This window comes from Anopheles maculipalpis, chromosome 2RL (genome assembly GCF_943734695.1).
Source record: "Anopheles maculipalpis chromosome 2RL, idAnoMacuDA_375_x, whole genome shotgun sequence".
NCBI classification, from domain to species: domain Eukaryota; kingdom Metazoa; phylum Arthropoda; class Insecta; order Diptera; family Culicidae; genus Anopheles; species Anopheles maculipalpis.
This window is the reverse complement of record NC_064871.1, coordinates 41,982,952-42,001,410: the sequence shown is the minus strand read 5'-3', so window position 1 is coordinate 42,001,410 and position 18,459 is coordinate 41,982,952. Positions and strand designations below refer to the sequence as shown.

At 42.9% G+C, this 18,459-nt stretch overlaps 3 protein-coding genes across 3 annotated transcripts in view; 2 read left to right on the top strand and 1 right to left on the bottom strand.

Moving 5' to 3' along the window:
- The window catches only part of LOC126557894 (protein Notchless), a 195,019-nt gene that overhangs the window by 20,755 nt on the left and 155,805 nt on the right, over positions 1 to 18,459 (top strand). The window lies entirely within an intron of this gene.
- Positions 1 to 18,459, top strand: part of LOC126556762 (putative ATP-dependent RNA helicase DHX57) — a 300,736-nt gene that overhangs the window by 131,616 nt on the left and 150,661 nt on the right. The gene's annotated exons all lie outside the window — the stretch shown is intronic.
- Positions 1 to 18,459, bottom strand: part of LOC126557181 (protein claret segregational) — a 333,201-nt gene that overhangs the window by 226,375 nt on the left and 88,367 nt on the right. The gene's annotated exons all lie outside the window — the stretch shown is intronic.

Genomic DNA, 18,459 nt, shown 5'->3' with positions numbered 1-18,459 from the left:
TTTAGAATTAGTTAATTTGATGACATACGCACTAGACGTATTAGTTTTAAGTTAATTAATTAAGTATATTTCCATTTTAACCAATTTAATCTTACACTAGTGGCTGTGTTCTTATTATTAATGGGTACTAATGCATCTTCTCTCCTCATTGGCCTTTTACCTGATGCGTGTTTTTAAATGTTAAGGGGAAAAAATGTATTGGAAATTGAAAAACCCTTGAGTTGAGTGAAAACTAAAGCTATTGTTTCTAACCTATCCTTACTGCTAGCACTTAATTTAAACAAATAATTACAATTTCTTTGGAGGATACGCTTATAAACTAACAGCTTAAGAGGGTAACTCTCTTAGCTTTTCCCCCGTGCTAGAAATGCACTTGGCATCATATGTCGCTTTTTTTCAATATTTCCTCTTTAGTGGATAAGACGCATTCACATTCTATGTGAAGTGTAGACGCTTTATACCAATGGAGAACTTTAAGACTGGCTTTTAAAAATTTTTTTTTGGGGATCTTTGCATGTTTAATTTGTATGTTGGAGCACAGTATGACCGTACTGGTGATGCATAGCTTATGATTGGGCGAACTAATGATTTGTATAATAACAATTTGCTATGGAATGAAAGTTTGGATTTTCTGTTGAGGAAGCAGTTTAGGAAATTAAATATTTTTTCGCATTTTATGGTTACATTTTCTATGTGGGTTTTGTATGTCAACCTTTTATCGATAAATAGTCCTAAGTATTTAATCGAGCTTGACCATGCAATTTCGTTTCCGTTAGTTTTTAAATTCATGTAAGGTAATTTGCGGGAAGTGGTGTATCTGGTAAAGAATAGGGCGGAAGCGATAATAAGCGGGAGGACGAATGCTGCCTTAACAGAGAACGACGAGGTTGGGCTGGACAGTGTGGCTGCTTTGCCACACTGCTTTACCGACGAGATCGAAGAGGAGGTCTTGCTAGACATCACAAGACGGGTCAACGAGGCACGATCAGCCCGGCAACGGTCAGCTCGCAGCAGACGTGGACGGGCCAGGGCGGAGGGACGTGCACGGAGAAGGCTAGCAGCTGAATCCGCCATCAGCGGCGGATTTGATTCGGTCCAGCAGGAATCGTAGGGCTAATGCTCGAGAGAGGATGAGAAATCGGAGAGTTGGAGAAACTCACAGAGTCCGCGAGTTTTCTCAAGTTAACACCGAGAGGAGGAGGTCGCTTCCCCAGCGGAAGAAGCCTCTCTTTTAGAAGACATTACTTCGGGACGTTAAGCGTGCAGGCGTCTGTGAAGGACGAATATAACAGAAGGTGTATGTAACAGAACAGGTGTATATGTAACAGAAAAGTTGTATGTATAGAAAGACAAATAGCGGTGTCGCAGTTACACCTGGTTTTTAAAAAGTTATACTTAGGTAGCTTAATTAGTTCTTTTGTGAAAAACCACGCAGCGTGGGAACAACCCCAAATTTTGTTTTGAATAAAGAATACCTGTAATCGTTAAAAAAATGGTAAAGAACAGGGCTCCTGATTTAGCGCCGTTAAATTTGATTTTACAATACATTATAAGAGCCTTGTTTAATGTTTTAAACACCATCTTCGGGATTTTTTGCTGATGATGATAGTGCGACATCATCAGCGTAAAAGCGACATCATCGCGACAGTTTTAGATTTTTTGCACTATTCTTGCATTCGCTGCTCATTGTACATTTTTCGCTGATTACTTGACAAGTACAATTTTTGTTGTATTGTAACAACTGTTTTTTTGATATCCACGCGTTGAGCTACTTGTAGAAGAGCCATGAAAATAAAATTAAAACAGATAACTCAATGTAAAGGCCTGTGGCAATTATCTAGTTCATCATTCATGGTTTCATAGAATTCTGCATAGTTTTAAGTATTTTACTATTTCTTTCTTATTCTTAGCCTGTCTTAGCCTTATCACTTGCGACATCACGTTGATTACTGAGATAAAAATCAACTGAGTTTTACCCATAAAATTTGCAGTGTCGACCTGCTCATTTTCATAAAGATATTATTAACAAGAATAACAATATCCATTAACAAAACGGCGGTAAGCCGTAATAATATAATATAAATAATTATTACAATTTCCATGTGGTTAATGTTATATTTCGTCAGTCAAAAATCTAAAAAATCAGTGATCTTTTGCATATGACTCAATGTCCATGTGTACATAAATAAACTTTATTTGAGAGGAATTAATCAAAGCGATTACTTGAATGGTTGTAGGCTGGATAGTTAATAACGCGTAAGATGGTCCAATGATTTCCGAATCAAAGAATCCACGGCAGTATGATGCCGGCTAATTTGAACTAAATTAGCCGGCTGTGGGATCCACTCCACCACGGACAACTGCGCCATCAAACTTCTTAATCATCGCCAACGAAAGACTACAGACTGACCGACTGAACGTCATCTTCAGCGACAGTGCCAGTGTTCTGGCTGCCCTGGAACACGGCACCTCCAAAGCCCTCCACATCCAGGTCCTAGACTCCCCGTCAATCGTTTTCTGTTGGATTCCGGGACATTCCGGAATCAACGAAAACGAGAAAACCGACCAACTTGCCAACGAAAGAACCATATAACTCCCTTTCACGTCGTGATGCCATCCGCTTCATCAACACCATCATCTCCCAACACTGGAACACCACCTGGCCCAACGTAGACCTCAGCAACAAACTCCGTCCTATCAAGCACAAGATACCGAATCCAGCCACATCCAACGAGTCCTTTCCCGCCTTCGTATAGGTCATACCCGCCTTGCACACTACTACCTCCTAGAAAAATCGAATCCTCCACTCTGCAGCTTCTGTGGTGTTGACATCACCGTCCGCCACATCCTCACCGATTGCCATGGATACACGACACACCGAGCCACCCGCCAACTAGAAACTGATTTAACGACAATCCTAACCCGACAAACTCCAGCAGAATCGCCTCATCAGATTTGTACGCATCAATAATTTATATAAAGAAATTTAAGCAAAAGTTGAAACTTACCCGATACTTACGATAAACCTCAATAAATAAACGAAAAAAAATTTGAACCATACGTTGTTCATTCTATATTTTTCGGGTCACCTTCAAACCACACATCAAACCATGCTTCAGCTTCAGATTTTGCCTACAATATCAATATTACCAACGAGGATAAACGGCTTTTTACCCCCAAACTTCATCACCTTTACAATCCAAACGGATTGTGCAGGTGGATTTGCGTACCGAAACGGTCGTCGAACCATGAAATGCTTCAATCCTACTCGACGTGCCAAAGAAAAGCTCTTCAACTCTAGCCTCTGCTCTACTACTTCATTCAATCATACTCGCCGTTTGATTTGCAAACGATTTCCATCAACACCACAAGCAGCAGCAGCAGAGGGAAATGAGATGGCAAACGGTTTTCGCAGCCCACAGCGTGGTGCGCGTCCTGCAAACTTTTAGCCAACTTCCATTATCCTTAGCGCTTGGTGTTCGCATCCGCGTGCCAATCCCCCCCCCCCCCCCTTTAGAATTGTTCTTCCTCTTCTGTTTCTGCGTTGTTTTTTTTTCCTTCCTCTGCGCTTTAACGCCTCGTTCCGCCAATAATGCTGCGTGCTAAGAGTAATGCGATTTTCACTCACTCCTTCCCATCCCCTCCTTCCCCCTCCCATGAGGAAAAACTCGTCCCATTTTGGCGAACTGCGTCGAAACTGCACGGAAGCACGTTTGAGAGATTTGCGCCCGCGGGTGAACACATAAATCAAATGCCAACAATGGCCAGTCGTCGGTTCGACGGCGAAGAGACCATTCGTGGATTTGGATAAACGGTTCAGTTCCACTGTCGTGCTCGAGTTGATGCGATTTTAGTCGCAGTGGAGTGTGTACTGTTGCGGACGGCAACCATACCGGTACTTCGGTCGGGGCATTAAGCATTGGTTTAATTGAATTTCCGGTCCACACCAGGACCAAAGGCGGGACTTGCGGGAAGGGAGGAGGAGGGGGGGATAGACACTGCGTAAGGAATCGGCATCCCGTTCTTAGCCATCCAACTTTGGCACGATTAGAACAAAACAATCCGAAAACTGCCAAAACCATCGATCGTCATCCATGGAGTTTGTTGGTTTGCTCGTTACAGTGTGGAATTTGTTTTTGCCTTCGCATTTGGCACATTATGCTGTCCTGTGCTGGCCAGCAGCGGCCTAATGGGAGTTGGGGAGGTCGCTTTTGCACAGGCATGTAATCGTGCTAGACAGCAGCGAGGGAAATCGGCAGGGGCTTTGGTTCACTGTAATGATTTGCTCGTTTGCTCTCACGTTTCGGTACAACCAAGTCGGGCTTTCTCATTATGCGACTCCCAATTGGAACAAGATATGAACAGGCTCGGTTTGCAAAATTTAACGAGCCATTATCGATTGATAATCTCGATACCGGTTCGGTGACGGGTGTGCAGTGGGCGCATAGGGGCATGAGCTCCACGGAAGTAGCAGAGCTGAACGTCGAGCAGAGAGCTAAGTGCTCCGGAAAACTTCAAAACCGTGACCTCGTTGCTGTTGGAACTAAAGTTTACATTTACAATAATCTTGGCCACATCTCCGGTTTAGAACATCCTTCCGCCCCGCAAACATTATCCTCGGGTGAAGTCGGTAACGATATACTCACTGCAATCGGGGTGTAAAAATGTTATCAGTGATCAGAGTTTAATTAAACAGCAATAAAGATAAAGCTTGGCTGGAAAATTGAAAATGTTACCCAACACCAAATTGCGCATACGATTATCGCCTATTATTGGGTGTTGCTTGTATGCAATCAGCGGCATACATTAATCGGATGAGCATGTGCATTCGGGCCCGAAACGATGGTATTGTGTCGATGGATTAACAAGAGATAATATGCAAGCGAAAATTTAGGTCAAACGATCAATTCCGCTGATGGAAATGCTTTACCGGAGAGATAAAGAGGGAGAGAGGGAGAGGGACAGAGCTTTCCCATTGTAATGCTAGATCCATCAATCATGTCCGACCCGAGCACGATTAAATGTTTCCTATCGAATTACAAAATTCGAGCAACAGAATAGCGCGCAAACGAGCACAAGGAAGCAGCACCGATCTTCATTAAGCTGGTATGAAATAATGGTTTTTTGAATCGGTGTAACGAATTATTTCATCTCGCTACCAGCACTCGACCCGGATTGATAAATAGTGCAACCCATTTATACCGACAAATCGGCCCGGGAGTGTGCATTTCCGGGATGGGGGTGGGAGAAGCCGGAATGGAAAATACTTTGTACTAAATGATCCAATTAATCAACCCCGGACAAACCCTCCCCTGGAAGGGCGGTTGTTCTTCCCGCGTCGAACGAATCTGCATTCACTCGACCCGACTGCGACAAAACTAGCGACACGGGGGTTGTCCGGAAGCACAATTTTCTTTCCAATCCAATCTGTGCCGATAATGTGTCAGCTCAAGCGTCCCCGAGCATTCCGTTCGGTGCGAGCAGCGTACCGCCGAATATAGCGTGTTCGGCATCGGAATGAATAATCGCACATGCCACTGCAAATTACTACAACGAACGCTCGGTACAGTCTGTGGATCTCCTATTGCGGAGCAGCATAAACAAGAGACGGACGTTGGAGAAACGGTAAGGCATTGAACAAGAGTACATGCAGTACACAAACACATCCTCACCTACTGGCTGGCTGGATGTGAGCAAATGGTTTTACTTTTAATTTTTGCAAACTGCACTGGAAGAAAATCGCGTGGAATGTGATCATCTTTTTCGTGCAACAGTGCTGCTGTGCTGCATGCACACAACCGGAGCTTGCGCTTGCGCCCTTTTCCGGCGATTGAGGCGATATGAGGTGGTGGTTCGTCGATCTTCCCTGCCCATGATCGGTTGGAAGGAGTGAAGTAAGTAAGAACATTTTCCCCTTTTCGAAAGTGGAAATGGGTTTTGGTCGGTGCAATAAAAATATAAAACACTCTGCCGTGCTCCGCTCGGGCTATCGATTGAACCAGCGAAAGAAAGAATCGATTGAACCGGGCCTGAAATGAAGACCACCACGTGAAAATGGGAAAAGAAACTTCTGCATTCATTTTACACAAAAAAGCCTCCCCCGATACATTTATCTTTGTCAGCTCGTGAGGCATAGTATGTACACTATCGTGGAGGTTCTTTTTTTGTTCTTCTTCCTTCAACCATTTTGACCGGATTTTGGGGATCAGTACCATCATCATTGGGCACCGGGCATGTACGGTTGGTTTGGGAAAATTTATCCTCGTCCTCCATATTGACCGGTCACATCGAGAAAAGCTACAAATCACACGTTAAGGCTTCAGTTCTTCGGAAGAGATGAAGGAATAGCACTGAGTGAGATATGGCAGCGTAGATGGGCAAGCTGACGCGACTAGTGCTTCATATGCTTCTTGTAGGTTTCCCCAAAACGGGTAGAACCAAGGTTACAATTGTAGTCAAAATTGATCTCCAAATAGCTTCTCCCCTTTAAGGTAACAAGCAAAGGATGGATAAAGCAATACGCCTTTATACTTAATATCCCAAGACATTTTCATTTTTGCAGGTTAGTTAGAGAAAGTTGAGCTTTCATTTGTGGTTGAATAAGTCAGAACTGAAAATTAAAATTTAAATCCGGTAAGCTTCGGTAAAAGTCAATCAATCTACAGCTTTGTTCAAATTGGTAGCATCTTCAGCGTCTCGAAATACTTTGAAATTTGACAATCGAAATCTCAACTTCCAGCTGATCTTTTAATGACAACAAATGTTAAATCTTTTATACCACATCACTAAAATTTATTAAAACTCTATTCTCAACATGACAATAAGGCACTTAACTAAACTTAAAATAAATAATTAATTTTTCAAATATAATCAGCATCAAACAAGTGGTTTACGGCATCACCGGAGTCGTTATAGAGTGTTGTTAAATAAAAATAAGTGCCACTGCTACTGTTTTGAACCCAACTGTACGGAATAACTGCAACAAAGATATGGAAAAAACCCCTAATATAACACATTCCTTGCAAACAATAAATCGCAGTTTACAATTTTATGGCCTTACTATTGCCTTCCGTAAGCGTCTAATGTTCCGGTGGATCTTCATTCGAGCCGTTTTTTGCTTTTTTTGGCACATACATTCGTTGCAAACTACCAAATCGATCTACGTAAACGACCTACACCAGATAATGGGTTCGCATTTTCGTACCATACGAATTAGTATCGTCTTACGCTAGACGAGGCTAGGGCACACGTTAACTGGGAGTGTTTTTTTTTTTGTTCCTATAAAGAGCTCCGCAGCTACACAGCTTGCCATGCACCAACGCTCCACACGCTCGGAAGGATAATTAGCTTCCAATGAGACTGCAAACACTGCTCGGCAATGCCAATCGTTGCGCGGTGCGTCGTGTTGGCATGGTCGGATGCTTCGATTCAATTTGCCAGCTGTCGCACCTGCATGTTGATTTTCTCACTTGATTTGTGGTCCCGGCGACGAATCCCACCCGAGCTTAAGCTATCCGATTGATTACCGTCCGCCTACCGAGTGCTATCACAGTCGAAAGAAAAGCTTGATGACACTCGACGGTGGTTCGAGTATGTGTCTTCTCACATTGGCACCATTTGGAAAGGGAAGAAATATATGCAGGAAAGTAACGGGCTCGGTGGTCTTGCAGAGACCGGTAAACGAATGGAAACCACCGAACCTAGCAATCAGTTCGAGTATGTTTACGATGCTGTTGACATCTTACGGCTTCCTAGCGCATCTCGTGTGTGCTTCCAAGTGTACGTACGGGTGTGTGTGTGTGTGTGTGTTTGTGAGAGAGTGACTGAGTCAGTGTGATTCAACAACATTCAACACCCGGTCGCGGCCGGATGTGTCGTTACCCTTCGCCACGTGAGGAGTCATTAGAAGTCAATAATGAACGTGAAGAGCCAAACTTAAGCTATGATCGACGAGTTGGCTTGTTTGGTCGAGTGTTGAGTTAGATGTGTTTTATGTGTGTGTGTGTGCGCCTTTTTATTTCGTGCAGATTCTTTTATGCGTGTTTGGAGGTTTGTTCATTGGCTGCCAAAACGTTAGTTTTTTTTTTCATATCCATTTCAATGGCTTAAGCTGTTTTTTCTGCTCTTCAACTGCATTCACTTATTTTTAACACCACTTTTTACTAAACTCATTACACGCTAACAGAGCAGCCAGCAAATTCTAGCCTGTGAACTGTATTTTTTTTTCTAATTTTGTGGAGAAAAAAAAGCAACCCCTTTTTGTTACTCTTTTTTTTTTTTGGCACTTGACTCCCTTTCGGATTCGACATGAGTTGCACTTTAGCGTAGTGTATTGTCCATTAGAATAGAATATTATTTTGCCCAAATTTAACGCCATAAACGATGGCGAGGATGTACCGAGCACCCGGCAGTTACTAGCGGACATGATTGGACATAATTTGATGGACACTTACGAAGCCGGCTAGAAATGCTATCGATCAGCAAAAACGGTCCAGAGACACAGAGCATTGTACGCAATGTTAAGGAATCGAAAAGGAAATTATATTTAGGTATAGTTTTCTCCTTACTGTTTACCTTCACTTGTGCCACGTAAAGCATTAGGTCTTATACACATTTATAGGAAAATACCACAAAAAGTGCTCAACCCCAAAAAACACGCATCAAATAAGTAAGAGAACGAGCTCGCTTGACTATTGTTCATAGAGACAAACATTTCAATTTGCAACGAAAAGAAAAACATAGATTTTGTGTTGGTTCCGTTTTCCGAATAGAAGTACACATCCGATGGTCAAATTACCACCCGAATCAGCGATCTTCACTCGCAATCGCATCGTGAGTTACTTTGAGTTCCTTACTCGGGCCTAGCGATGGGTGCTTTTAAATGGAAAACGTTTAGCACTTCATTGAGTGTATTTTCAAATTTACTGCCCATAATTTGTTGTACTAAAAATGGGTAATATTGCCATCACGTTCTACTGGCGTAAATAATTTAGAATAGATTAAAAACCGTGTCAAAGATCAAGCTTGATTTGTTGTTTCTCGTAAAAGTGTCTTTTTCTTTCTTACCAGCACCCTTGCGCTTTGTGCCCTTTCTATACGTACCTACATGACCTTTTGCAGATCGCGCAACTCATTTTGCCCATCGCTAGAAAACATCACAGCAGCGTTCGGGAAAAACGCCACGCGAGAGCGACCGAGTGCGCGAGCGGACAAGCACTCATTCCGACAGTGACCGCCGATCGGTGCGGACGCGTGTGGCACGTGTGGCAATCTCATCAAGTGCGTGTGTGTGTGTGTTTGCCTATGTGCGTGAAAACGTAAAGGCCACGAAAACCGCAAACGTGCTGTGTCAGCTACGAGCACGCCGTGGTTTAGAAATCGCATCAAATTTTGTGCAACCGAAAGTGCAGTGAAATAACACGAGAGAGAGAGAGAGAAAAAAAATTAGAAAGGAAAACAAGTGTCCGTGGAAGACGCAAAAATGTGCTAGCCAAGGTACCGTACCACGTGGTTTCGTTTGTTGCGCTTCTTCCGCGTACGCCGTGTGCCGATGCAACCGATGCAACACGGTTCGTTAATGCAGATCGCGTCCCAGCTACAGCAGACGCAGCAGCATCAGCGGTGCGTGTTTACCCTTCTTGCTTGGGGCGATCCGGTGGCCCTGATTTATCTATTCGTGGTGGATTTATCGTTCGCGTCTCCTCTGCGTGTGTGTGTGTGTGTTTTTTTTTTGTTTGTGGCCACGAATCGTAAGGGAATCGTGTGCAGGTATTTTTTTGCCCACTCGTCAACTACCTTTCAATTTCGCAACATTCTCAAAAGTGCAGCTCAAGCGTGATTCGTCACAACCGGCATCACGGGAAGTCAGTGAATCGGAAACAAGCTTCTAGTGGAGCATCTTTTGCTTGCTTTTGCCAAGCGCCCCGAGGGTGTGCACCACAAAAAGGGGTAAAAGGCAAAAAGGGTGGGTCGGGTGGGCCCAAAAAAGTGTGTCAGCACTGCTGGCTGTCTGTGTTCCCCGGTGGTTAATCCATTGAAGATGGTTATGCATGCTTAAGTGTGTTGGTGTATGTGTGTGTGAAGGTGTGCACGTATGATGCTGGTGCATAGCAATAAGGTTTGGCACCGTACCGGAAGAAGCTGAAATGCAGAATCACTCAGCTTCATTCTTTGCACCGTGGCCACAATCTGCACAACCCCGTACGGTCGTGTGAATAATCGTGTGCAGCGGTGCGCTTGACGCTCGGTTGAGCCATCTCGTCCGGGGATGCATCCTGCACGTAGTGATCATCGTTACCGGTCGGTGTAGATGCTACCCGCGTGCAGTGTGTAAATTGGTTTCACAAATTCTCCGTTCAGCGCCGTTCCCTGGATAAAAGGTTCAGTCGTCACGTCGACAATTCGGGGCAGGGGGGCCATCGCTAGCTAGCAACGTCCGAACTGTAGTGCCGTGTAGAGTGTGCTCACTTCGTTGGCTTGCTTACAAGCTTAGCTAGAAAGGAGAATAGCGAAGGGGACGCGAAAAGATCCTGTCCGCATGTTCCACGGCGTTTCAGCTTGGGAGTTGGGAGTGCACACGATCAATCATCTGCTTTTATTGGTGTGATTAATGGTAAAAGTGTCTCCGCGTACAATACCCAGAGCCTTGGTAATACTTAGTGCTATCGGTGTAACTACTAACGACACCCGAAAGTTGCTCCTTCACAAAACGAGCTCAGCAATGCAGTTTCTGGTAAATGGAGAGCTAGTGTCGCTAGTGAAATAGTCGTGCATCGTGAACCAAACCATAATTTCACAGAGTGTCTTGTAGTAGGAAACCCTGGCCGAAGGATTGATGAAGCTGGAAGAAAGCACACAAATGCACGACAATCAGAGCAGCGAGAGTTTGCGGTTTTCGTTTTCGGTTAAGCCAAAGTAAGCTGCATTCATCGCAATCTTCCATCGTCCAAAGTGGATTTGGTGTGCGTGCGTGTGTGTGTGTGTGTGTGTGTGTGTGTGTGTGTGTGTGTGTAAGTTGATTCAATCGCCCACGTAGAAAGGCATCTCAATCCAACCATGTGTTTTGTTTCTCCCGTGCTACACATTTCGCACTTCAAAAACGCATGATGACCCAAGTGCATCGCCAATGCAGCAGCACCCATACCATGCCGACCCGCTCGACTCGTACCCATTCGCACCCGCAGCTTATCGGCGTATCGTATCAATACCGAAGCGCTTAACGTTCGTTGCATCTGACCGATTGTGGATTCAGCCTGTTTGTACGGTGTAGTTGCCCAACCGTATAGCACGCTCAAGTGAGTCGATTAACACCAGCTGTCGTGGAAAAGTGTTGATTAATGCATCTGGAACACACAGCACACATCGGATATCTCCCCTGCCGGGTCGGATTGTGCTCCCTTTCCGTAGGTTGAAAGTGTGTGGTTGTGGAGTTTTGCAGTACCAACACACAGTTGAAGTGCACTTCAAATTTAAGGGCTATGACATGTGTTGTACATCTTCCAGTACGTTTTCCAAACATCAATTAGTGTTAGCTAATAGCTTTGTTACGTTGGGAGCGTTTCGGTTAATTTTCGTTTTTTTTCTTACCATGTAGAGGCATTATTATATTTAAATTTTTTTTCCTTTATATAGAACTGGAACAAAACCTTTGATTATAAAGAAGCCCAATTCGTTAAATTTTCTTACGGTACCAATCAACAGGATTTATGTGTGTCTACCCTCCAATAAACAAAACTTCATCAGTACCGAAACACGGCTTTACTAATAAATTGTTTTTAAGCTTCTCCTTCCATCGTGTGGACGCACACCGAATGTGTTTCTGCCAGCAGCCGCACGGCTGGCCAACGTTTCGTTCTTATCCTTTTTGGCATTCGCATTCACTTTTTGGCAGATGTGAAAACCCTATTTTCTACGCAATTAACTCTGATTATTGCTTCCGATAATAGCCGACAATGATTTTTCTGTCTGGCGTGCCACTGGGATCCCTGCCACTGTTTGGATTTTCGGATTGTTTCCGATCGATTTTCACCCATGCCTTAAGCCGTATGGTCTGTTTTGGTAATACCCGCATAAGCTTAAATCACGGTGAATCCCACCGATCTTATCTTTGCTTGATTGTACCTTTTTTGTATCAAGCCTGGCCTGGCTAGATACCCGCCCGATACACAAGTGTGTGTGTGTGTGTGCATTGTCTGATGTGCAAGAGCAAAAAAAAACCCCCCCAGCAACATTCCAATACCCTAAGAACCTAGTCAAACACGTAAATAACAACTGGTCAAGGATCAGAGCTGCCAAAAACATGGCAAAGCATCCTTTTCCCATCGCCAATGAACCGCGAAAACACACTCTACCGAATCACCCCCCCCCCCCCCCTACACCTCCCCCCTCCCCCCACCCAGGGTAGCTTTTTCCTAAACATTCTTGAGGAATTAATAAGATGTACTTGTTTCATCGCCCTCACCGAACGGGCACTACCTCGATCGACCGTGTTGCCGACTAACGAGATCTGGCAGGTTTTTTAACGAAAAAGCCATCACCGGTTTGAGGGGGGGGGGGGGGGGTGGCTTTTATTTTATTGTTGTTTGTTTTTGGAAGAACCCCGTTCACCCCGTGTCCGCTAGGCATTAACAAGCTACTGTACTTTGATCCTTTGCACCCGAACCCGATTTCTACGGGAACTAATCGCCTTTTGCTGGAAAAGGGACGCGGAACGCTGGCTGTACGGGACACGTCCGTGGCACACACCCTCCCGTGCGAAGGGTTTTGATGAGATTTTAATCAAGAGACAAGGGTTCTAGCACTAGCACGGACACTTTCGAGGGAAGAAAGTGGTGCTGGCAGCGTCCTCGTCAAGTTTCGATGAGGTTGATACTGTTTCGGGGAACTTACCGTAACTGTGAACGCTTATTTTGTTGTACTGTTTAAAGATTATGTGGTAGAAAGGGATGAGGAAAATGTAATCAGCTCAATCAAGACTAAGTTGTTTCATATTGCATTACATGCTTGACAAAACATTTTACAAAAATCCTGTTTCGTAAGTTCTCCATTTTAAATCAAACAATTGTCTAGTAATGTATAGATTGAATGATTGTTTTGACTGACTGACTATTTTGACTCTACAGCTTCAAATATCGGAATGATGGGGTTGTCGGTCTTGACAGCGCAAAAACGTAATATCTTAAGCACATTATGTTGAACAACTCAAAAATGAAAGGTTCAACACATTAAACTGCTACCACACTAAATCATCTTTTGATATTGATTCGTTCCAAAAAAACTTGATCAGAATAGAACGAAATCCTACATTTAGAAACAACAGCAAACAAACTAGACATTATGCTCATGCTAGATAGCGTCACAATTGAGAAAAGAAAAGTTAGGCATGACCCACATTGAAAAGTCCGTATTCAGCAGCAGCAACAAAAGCTCAGCAAATTGGATCCCATTTTCCACCATGTCCAATCACCATAACATCCCAACCGAGCGTTGTTTGGAACGGAATGAATAGACCGGAGCAGCGAAAAATTCACCAATTTTCGCTTTCAAACCATTCCATTGATAAGTTGCAATAATTCAGCACATTGAATATGGTGCCCGTGATTGGCGGAATACTCTGCTGGAGGGCGTTTTTTTTGTGTCGTTTTTTTTTCGATTTCACTCAAAACGATTCCGAGAACCTGACGACCTAAACCATACCACATTCTAAACAATCGCCCTGACTACAATGCGCCCAAGAAGAATCCTCTACAGCACTTTCGAGCACAAGAATGCTAGTCGGTTTCCATTTCAAGTTCTACGTTTTAATACTTTTTTTGTGGCGGGAAACCACGGCTGTGTATGAATGAAACGTATTATTTACAAAAAACAAAAAAAAACAAGTGATCTTGTATCTCCCTTTCTCGTGCAAGCTTTTTGAGAACTTTGTTTGAGTTTTTGTTGGTTGGAATTTTTTCTTTTCTTTAGTTCGAGTGAGCACAAAACCATGCACAAATGTTCGAATTGAGGGGTTTCTTGATTTCTGAAGGTCACGAAAGACTGGAAAGACCAGGATCGTTAGTCGTACCTTATCGGAAGCAGTGGGAAAACAACCACCAGTTCGTTAGCATTGCTATACGTTTGGCAAATCGAAAATACCACAACGATATTGCCAATCAATATGCATCCAAGTGTTGTATTTGCCTTCGAGGGTACTCGAGGCATCTTTGCAAGAGGACTTTCCCCTTGGTCACGCCAGCAGCTTGCACTAAGCTCGAAGAATGATTTGCATGTTCTGAAATGCGATCCTCCAGTGCGTTGACGAAGAAGAGCAATCAGTGAACAAATTCCTAGTCCCAACAAACTGTTGGCACGATGAGCTTTGCTCCCATACCTTGCTTACCTGATGACCGATCACACGAACCTGTAAACGTTTTTCAGAGAATTAATTAAGTTAATATTATTTTACCAACTCCCAACACTGACTTCGAAGCTTCGGTTTCGGCCCTTTGCTCGGCAATCATATGTTTTAGAGTTTGGCACACAATTTTCTACCGTACAAACAGTATGCCCTTGCGTACTTATGCTTTTGGGCCGGTTCATATTTCCCATCGTTCGTCAATGTTTGGCAACGTTTTGGATACTGCTGCGTAATAGCTATTTATAGATTTACGTCAAATTTACTCTTTAGCGCTGAATCATGAGCAAAAATTATCGCTACCTTTCTTTGTCTTGTTTTGCTACTTGTCCAACCGCGGTCGGGTCGACATTTTGGACCAGTACGCTCTGGCGGGTTATGGGATCATACCAAAACAAAATGGAGATCAAAGAGCGCAATTTATTGCATTTTTGATAATTGTTAGGCCTCCAGCATGCAGTTTTGGTTCCGTCGTCAGTGGTTGTGGTTTTAGGTTTCAGGAGAGCATGGCAAATAAATATTGATTTCCAGGAAATTTTTTTTGAATTGAGATATTGTTGGGAGCACTGTGTAAAGTGACAAAGTATGAAGCGCCGATAGTGTAGCTCTAATATGGTACTCGACTTTCTGGAATTTTATTCATAACTTTTTGTTTGAATATTACATTATTTTGATCTTTTCAACCAATATAACTGCAGTCAATTTTAGGATTTTTAATTTTTTTGGGAACTATTATCCAGTGAAAAAGTCTCATCACAAGTAAATAATTGTATTAATTGTGTTGTAACAATTAATACAATGTTGTACTGTAGTGTAACAATGACCATAATTTGTTTATTGAATGGTTTCTGTACTGTTTAACTATTTACAATAGACACAATAGTTTGCAATGGATTTAAACAAAATGTAAGGTCAAATGTGTGTGCCACAGCAAAATTTACAATCTGTATAAATCAAAAGGAATCAAGATAATGAGCAAGGAATCTAGATGGTACGGCCCGGTGATGTAAGCGACACCGTCAACGATCTTTACACTGCAGAACCGGGGTTCAAATCTCGTCCGTAGTCAGGCAGTCCTGATTACGTATTATCGGCAAGTCTATTTTGCCATTCGATGACCTGCGGGACCTTAAAAATCGTTAAACCAAGAAGAAGGAAATTATGAGCGTTAATATATCTAATATATTAAATATAAACAAAATTTTATAATTTCTTCCTCGGTTAAGTAATTAAATACGATAATACGGCACTGTACTGTCATAATAAATTGTAAATAAAAATAAAATAAGTATTTCAAATTTTATGGAAGCTTTATGGATGCTTTTTAGGTTATGTCCATTATAGTAACGTCGACGAGTCAAGTGTTTTGAATCAAGTGTAACGCCTTAATCCACTTAAATACTTGAAAGCAAAAAATATGGGCTTGTGGTACGATTTAGTTATTTTTATTTACAATTGATTATGACGGTCCAATGCCGTATTGTCGAAACGATTTAGTTATAACGAAATTAAAACCAATCCATATCATGTAATGAGTAATGAACCAGTCCGCTGAGAACTGTGAAGCGTTGATAATAATGAGTTTTATTTAGCATTATGACATGTGGCTATCCTTACAAATGACAAAAGGGTCAAAATTATCTCATCAAACTATATTTAACATGCAATTAAATATCTTTTTGTATAAAGCTTATGCTCGTGTCTTGTTGTCTGTTACCCTGCGTCAGTATAATTTGCACCTGTCAATAGCAACGCTGCCACCGCACCACAAATAAGTATATTTGTGGCAAAATTTTCAATTACCATGACAAAATTCCGACAACCACATCTGATGCGGAAACTGCACTGAAAATTCTGTCCATTTTACCAACACAATAAAATGTATTCCATAATCTCAGATGGTTGGAAATAGGTGGCGTTTGGATCGATAATTCAATCATTCATGTTTTCCGACACCTGTAACTCACATGTACGGGACCGAACACGTTCCCTTCTTTTGCATTCCATCCAATCACAACACTTGCAGCTGTGGGCGGCAAATACATCCTGAACAATTCGCTCTCGAAATGTGTCACACTACATTTTGTTGTACATATTCACCAACACTTGGGAATGAAAAAAAAAAAAAGATACGAACAATACCTTGCACTACATACGATAGTGGTATCGGCCGTGAAGCTTCAGACCACAGCTTGAAATCTAAACGTTGCATTACACAACCCCAACCCCAACCCCATCACACCGTTCGCCCCACGGTACGCACAGGCCTGACTGCAAAACTGCAACTGGTTGAAAGCCACCCATCGGTGTAATTGCCGATGCAGTCTGCCTGTCATCGCCACCGATGGTGCCACTCATCACCACCGCCTACACGGCGCTACCCGGCGTACGCTAATGTCAGCGTTTGGAGATAATCTGCGGTTATGTTACCACTTTGTACTCGTTGAAAGTTTAGATTTTAAGCAAGCGCACACATGATCCTCGTGCAATGCCGTTCGCCGTGTTGGTTTACACGCCGGGCCTTCCGTTTACCCGAGGAGTAGGCCGGAACGGTAGTGTACCGTGGTAATGTTAACCAGCGGTTTCATACCGGTACACATACAGATAGCACACCCAACCACCGGTCGTTTGGCGGTAGCAGCAGGCCTAGGGAGCCCGCCCAAAACCGTCCCGTTAGCGTAGTGTTAATCACCATGATTATGATCGGCACTGGCAACATTCGGTACGGTAGTGTTCGAATTTCAAGCGAAAGGGGTGGTCAAATTTGCCTTTGGTACGACTCGCTGGTGATCTGTTTGTGCGATTACACGCTAAAGCCGTCCTGGTGGTGGCGATATTCGTGTGTTACACCAACACCTAGTAGAAGCATGCAATGAAAGTCAAATTCTATTCTTTGATAGGAATCAAATTACGTGGTAGCCGTTTGTAGTTCAAGATGGTAGATACAGTTTAAAGAGTTTTAGAAATTTGTTGGTTATGAGGCTTGCTGCAGTTTTCAGCTACATTTATTGTGTACTTTGTGTACAGCAGTTTCATAAGAATTTTCTTCTTGGGCTGTCTTTCGTTTAGGTCATACTTGCCATCGAATGGCTTATTAGACTTGCCGATACCGCGTACTTGGACAGTCAGTCAGTCCTCACAACGGACGGGTCGGGTTCGGCTAGGATTTTAACCCCAGCTCCAAGCCGTTTGGGGAGCGGCGCCGCTGTCGCTTACATCATCGGGCCGCCCCGATCATAAAATTATCTAGTATTAGTTGCTATAAAGTAAGGTTATGGTGGAAAATTGCGCACAATAATAAAACCGATAAAGAACGAACTACTAATGACGGTGCTGATGAAGTTTGTTTATAGGGGTTTGTAGTTCAAAGTAGTTTATAATGAACGTGATCGTGTACGTTCTAAGACTAACAGGTTGGCTGATAAGTCCCCGGTCTGACACATAGATGGCGCCGCTAGTATTACATGCATATTATTTTTATATAGCACCAACCTTCAAATGATTCGTGTCAAAATTTGTCGTCTGTATGTCAATTAGTTTGTGAGACAGAGCGTCTTTTGTCAAGCAACTTTTGGTTGCTTGACGAACGAAAAAAGAACGATGAAAAAAAAAGTGTTGTTCCACCAAGACAACGCACCGTGCCACAAGTCATTGAGAACGATGGCAAAAATTCATTAATTTTTTTGGTTGGCTTCGAATTGCTTCCCCACCCACCGTATTCTCCAGATCTGGCCCCCAGCGACTTTTTCTTGTTCTCAGACCTCAAAAGGATGCTCGCAGGGAAAAAATTTGGCTGCAATGAAGAGGTGGTCGCCGAAACTGAGGCCTATTTTGAGGCAAAACCGAAGGAGTACTACCAAAATGGTATAAAAAAATTGGAAGGTCGTTATAATCGTTGTATCGCTCTTGAAGGGAACTATGTTGAATAATAAAAACGAATTTTGACAAAAAAAATGTGTTTTTCTTTGTTAGACCGGGGACTTATCAGCCAACCTGTTAGGTTTGTAAGAAAAGAACTACTTTAAATAATACAAGAAGTTGTGACAATTCAATTAAAATAAAAGTTT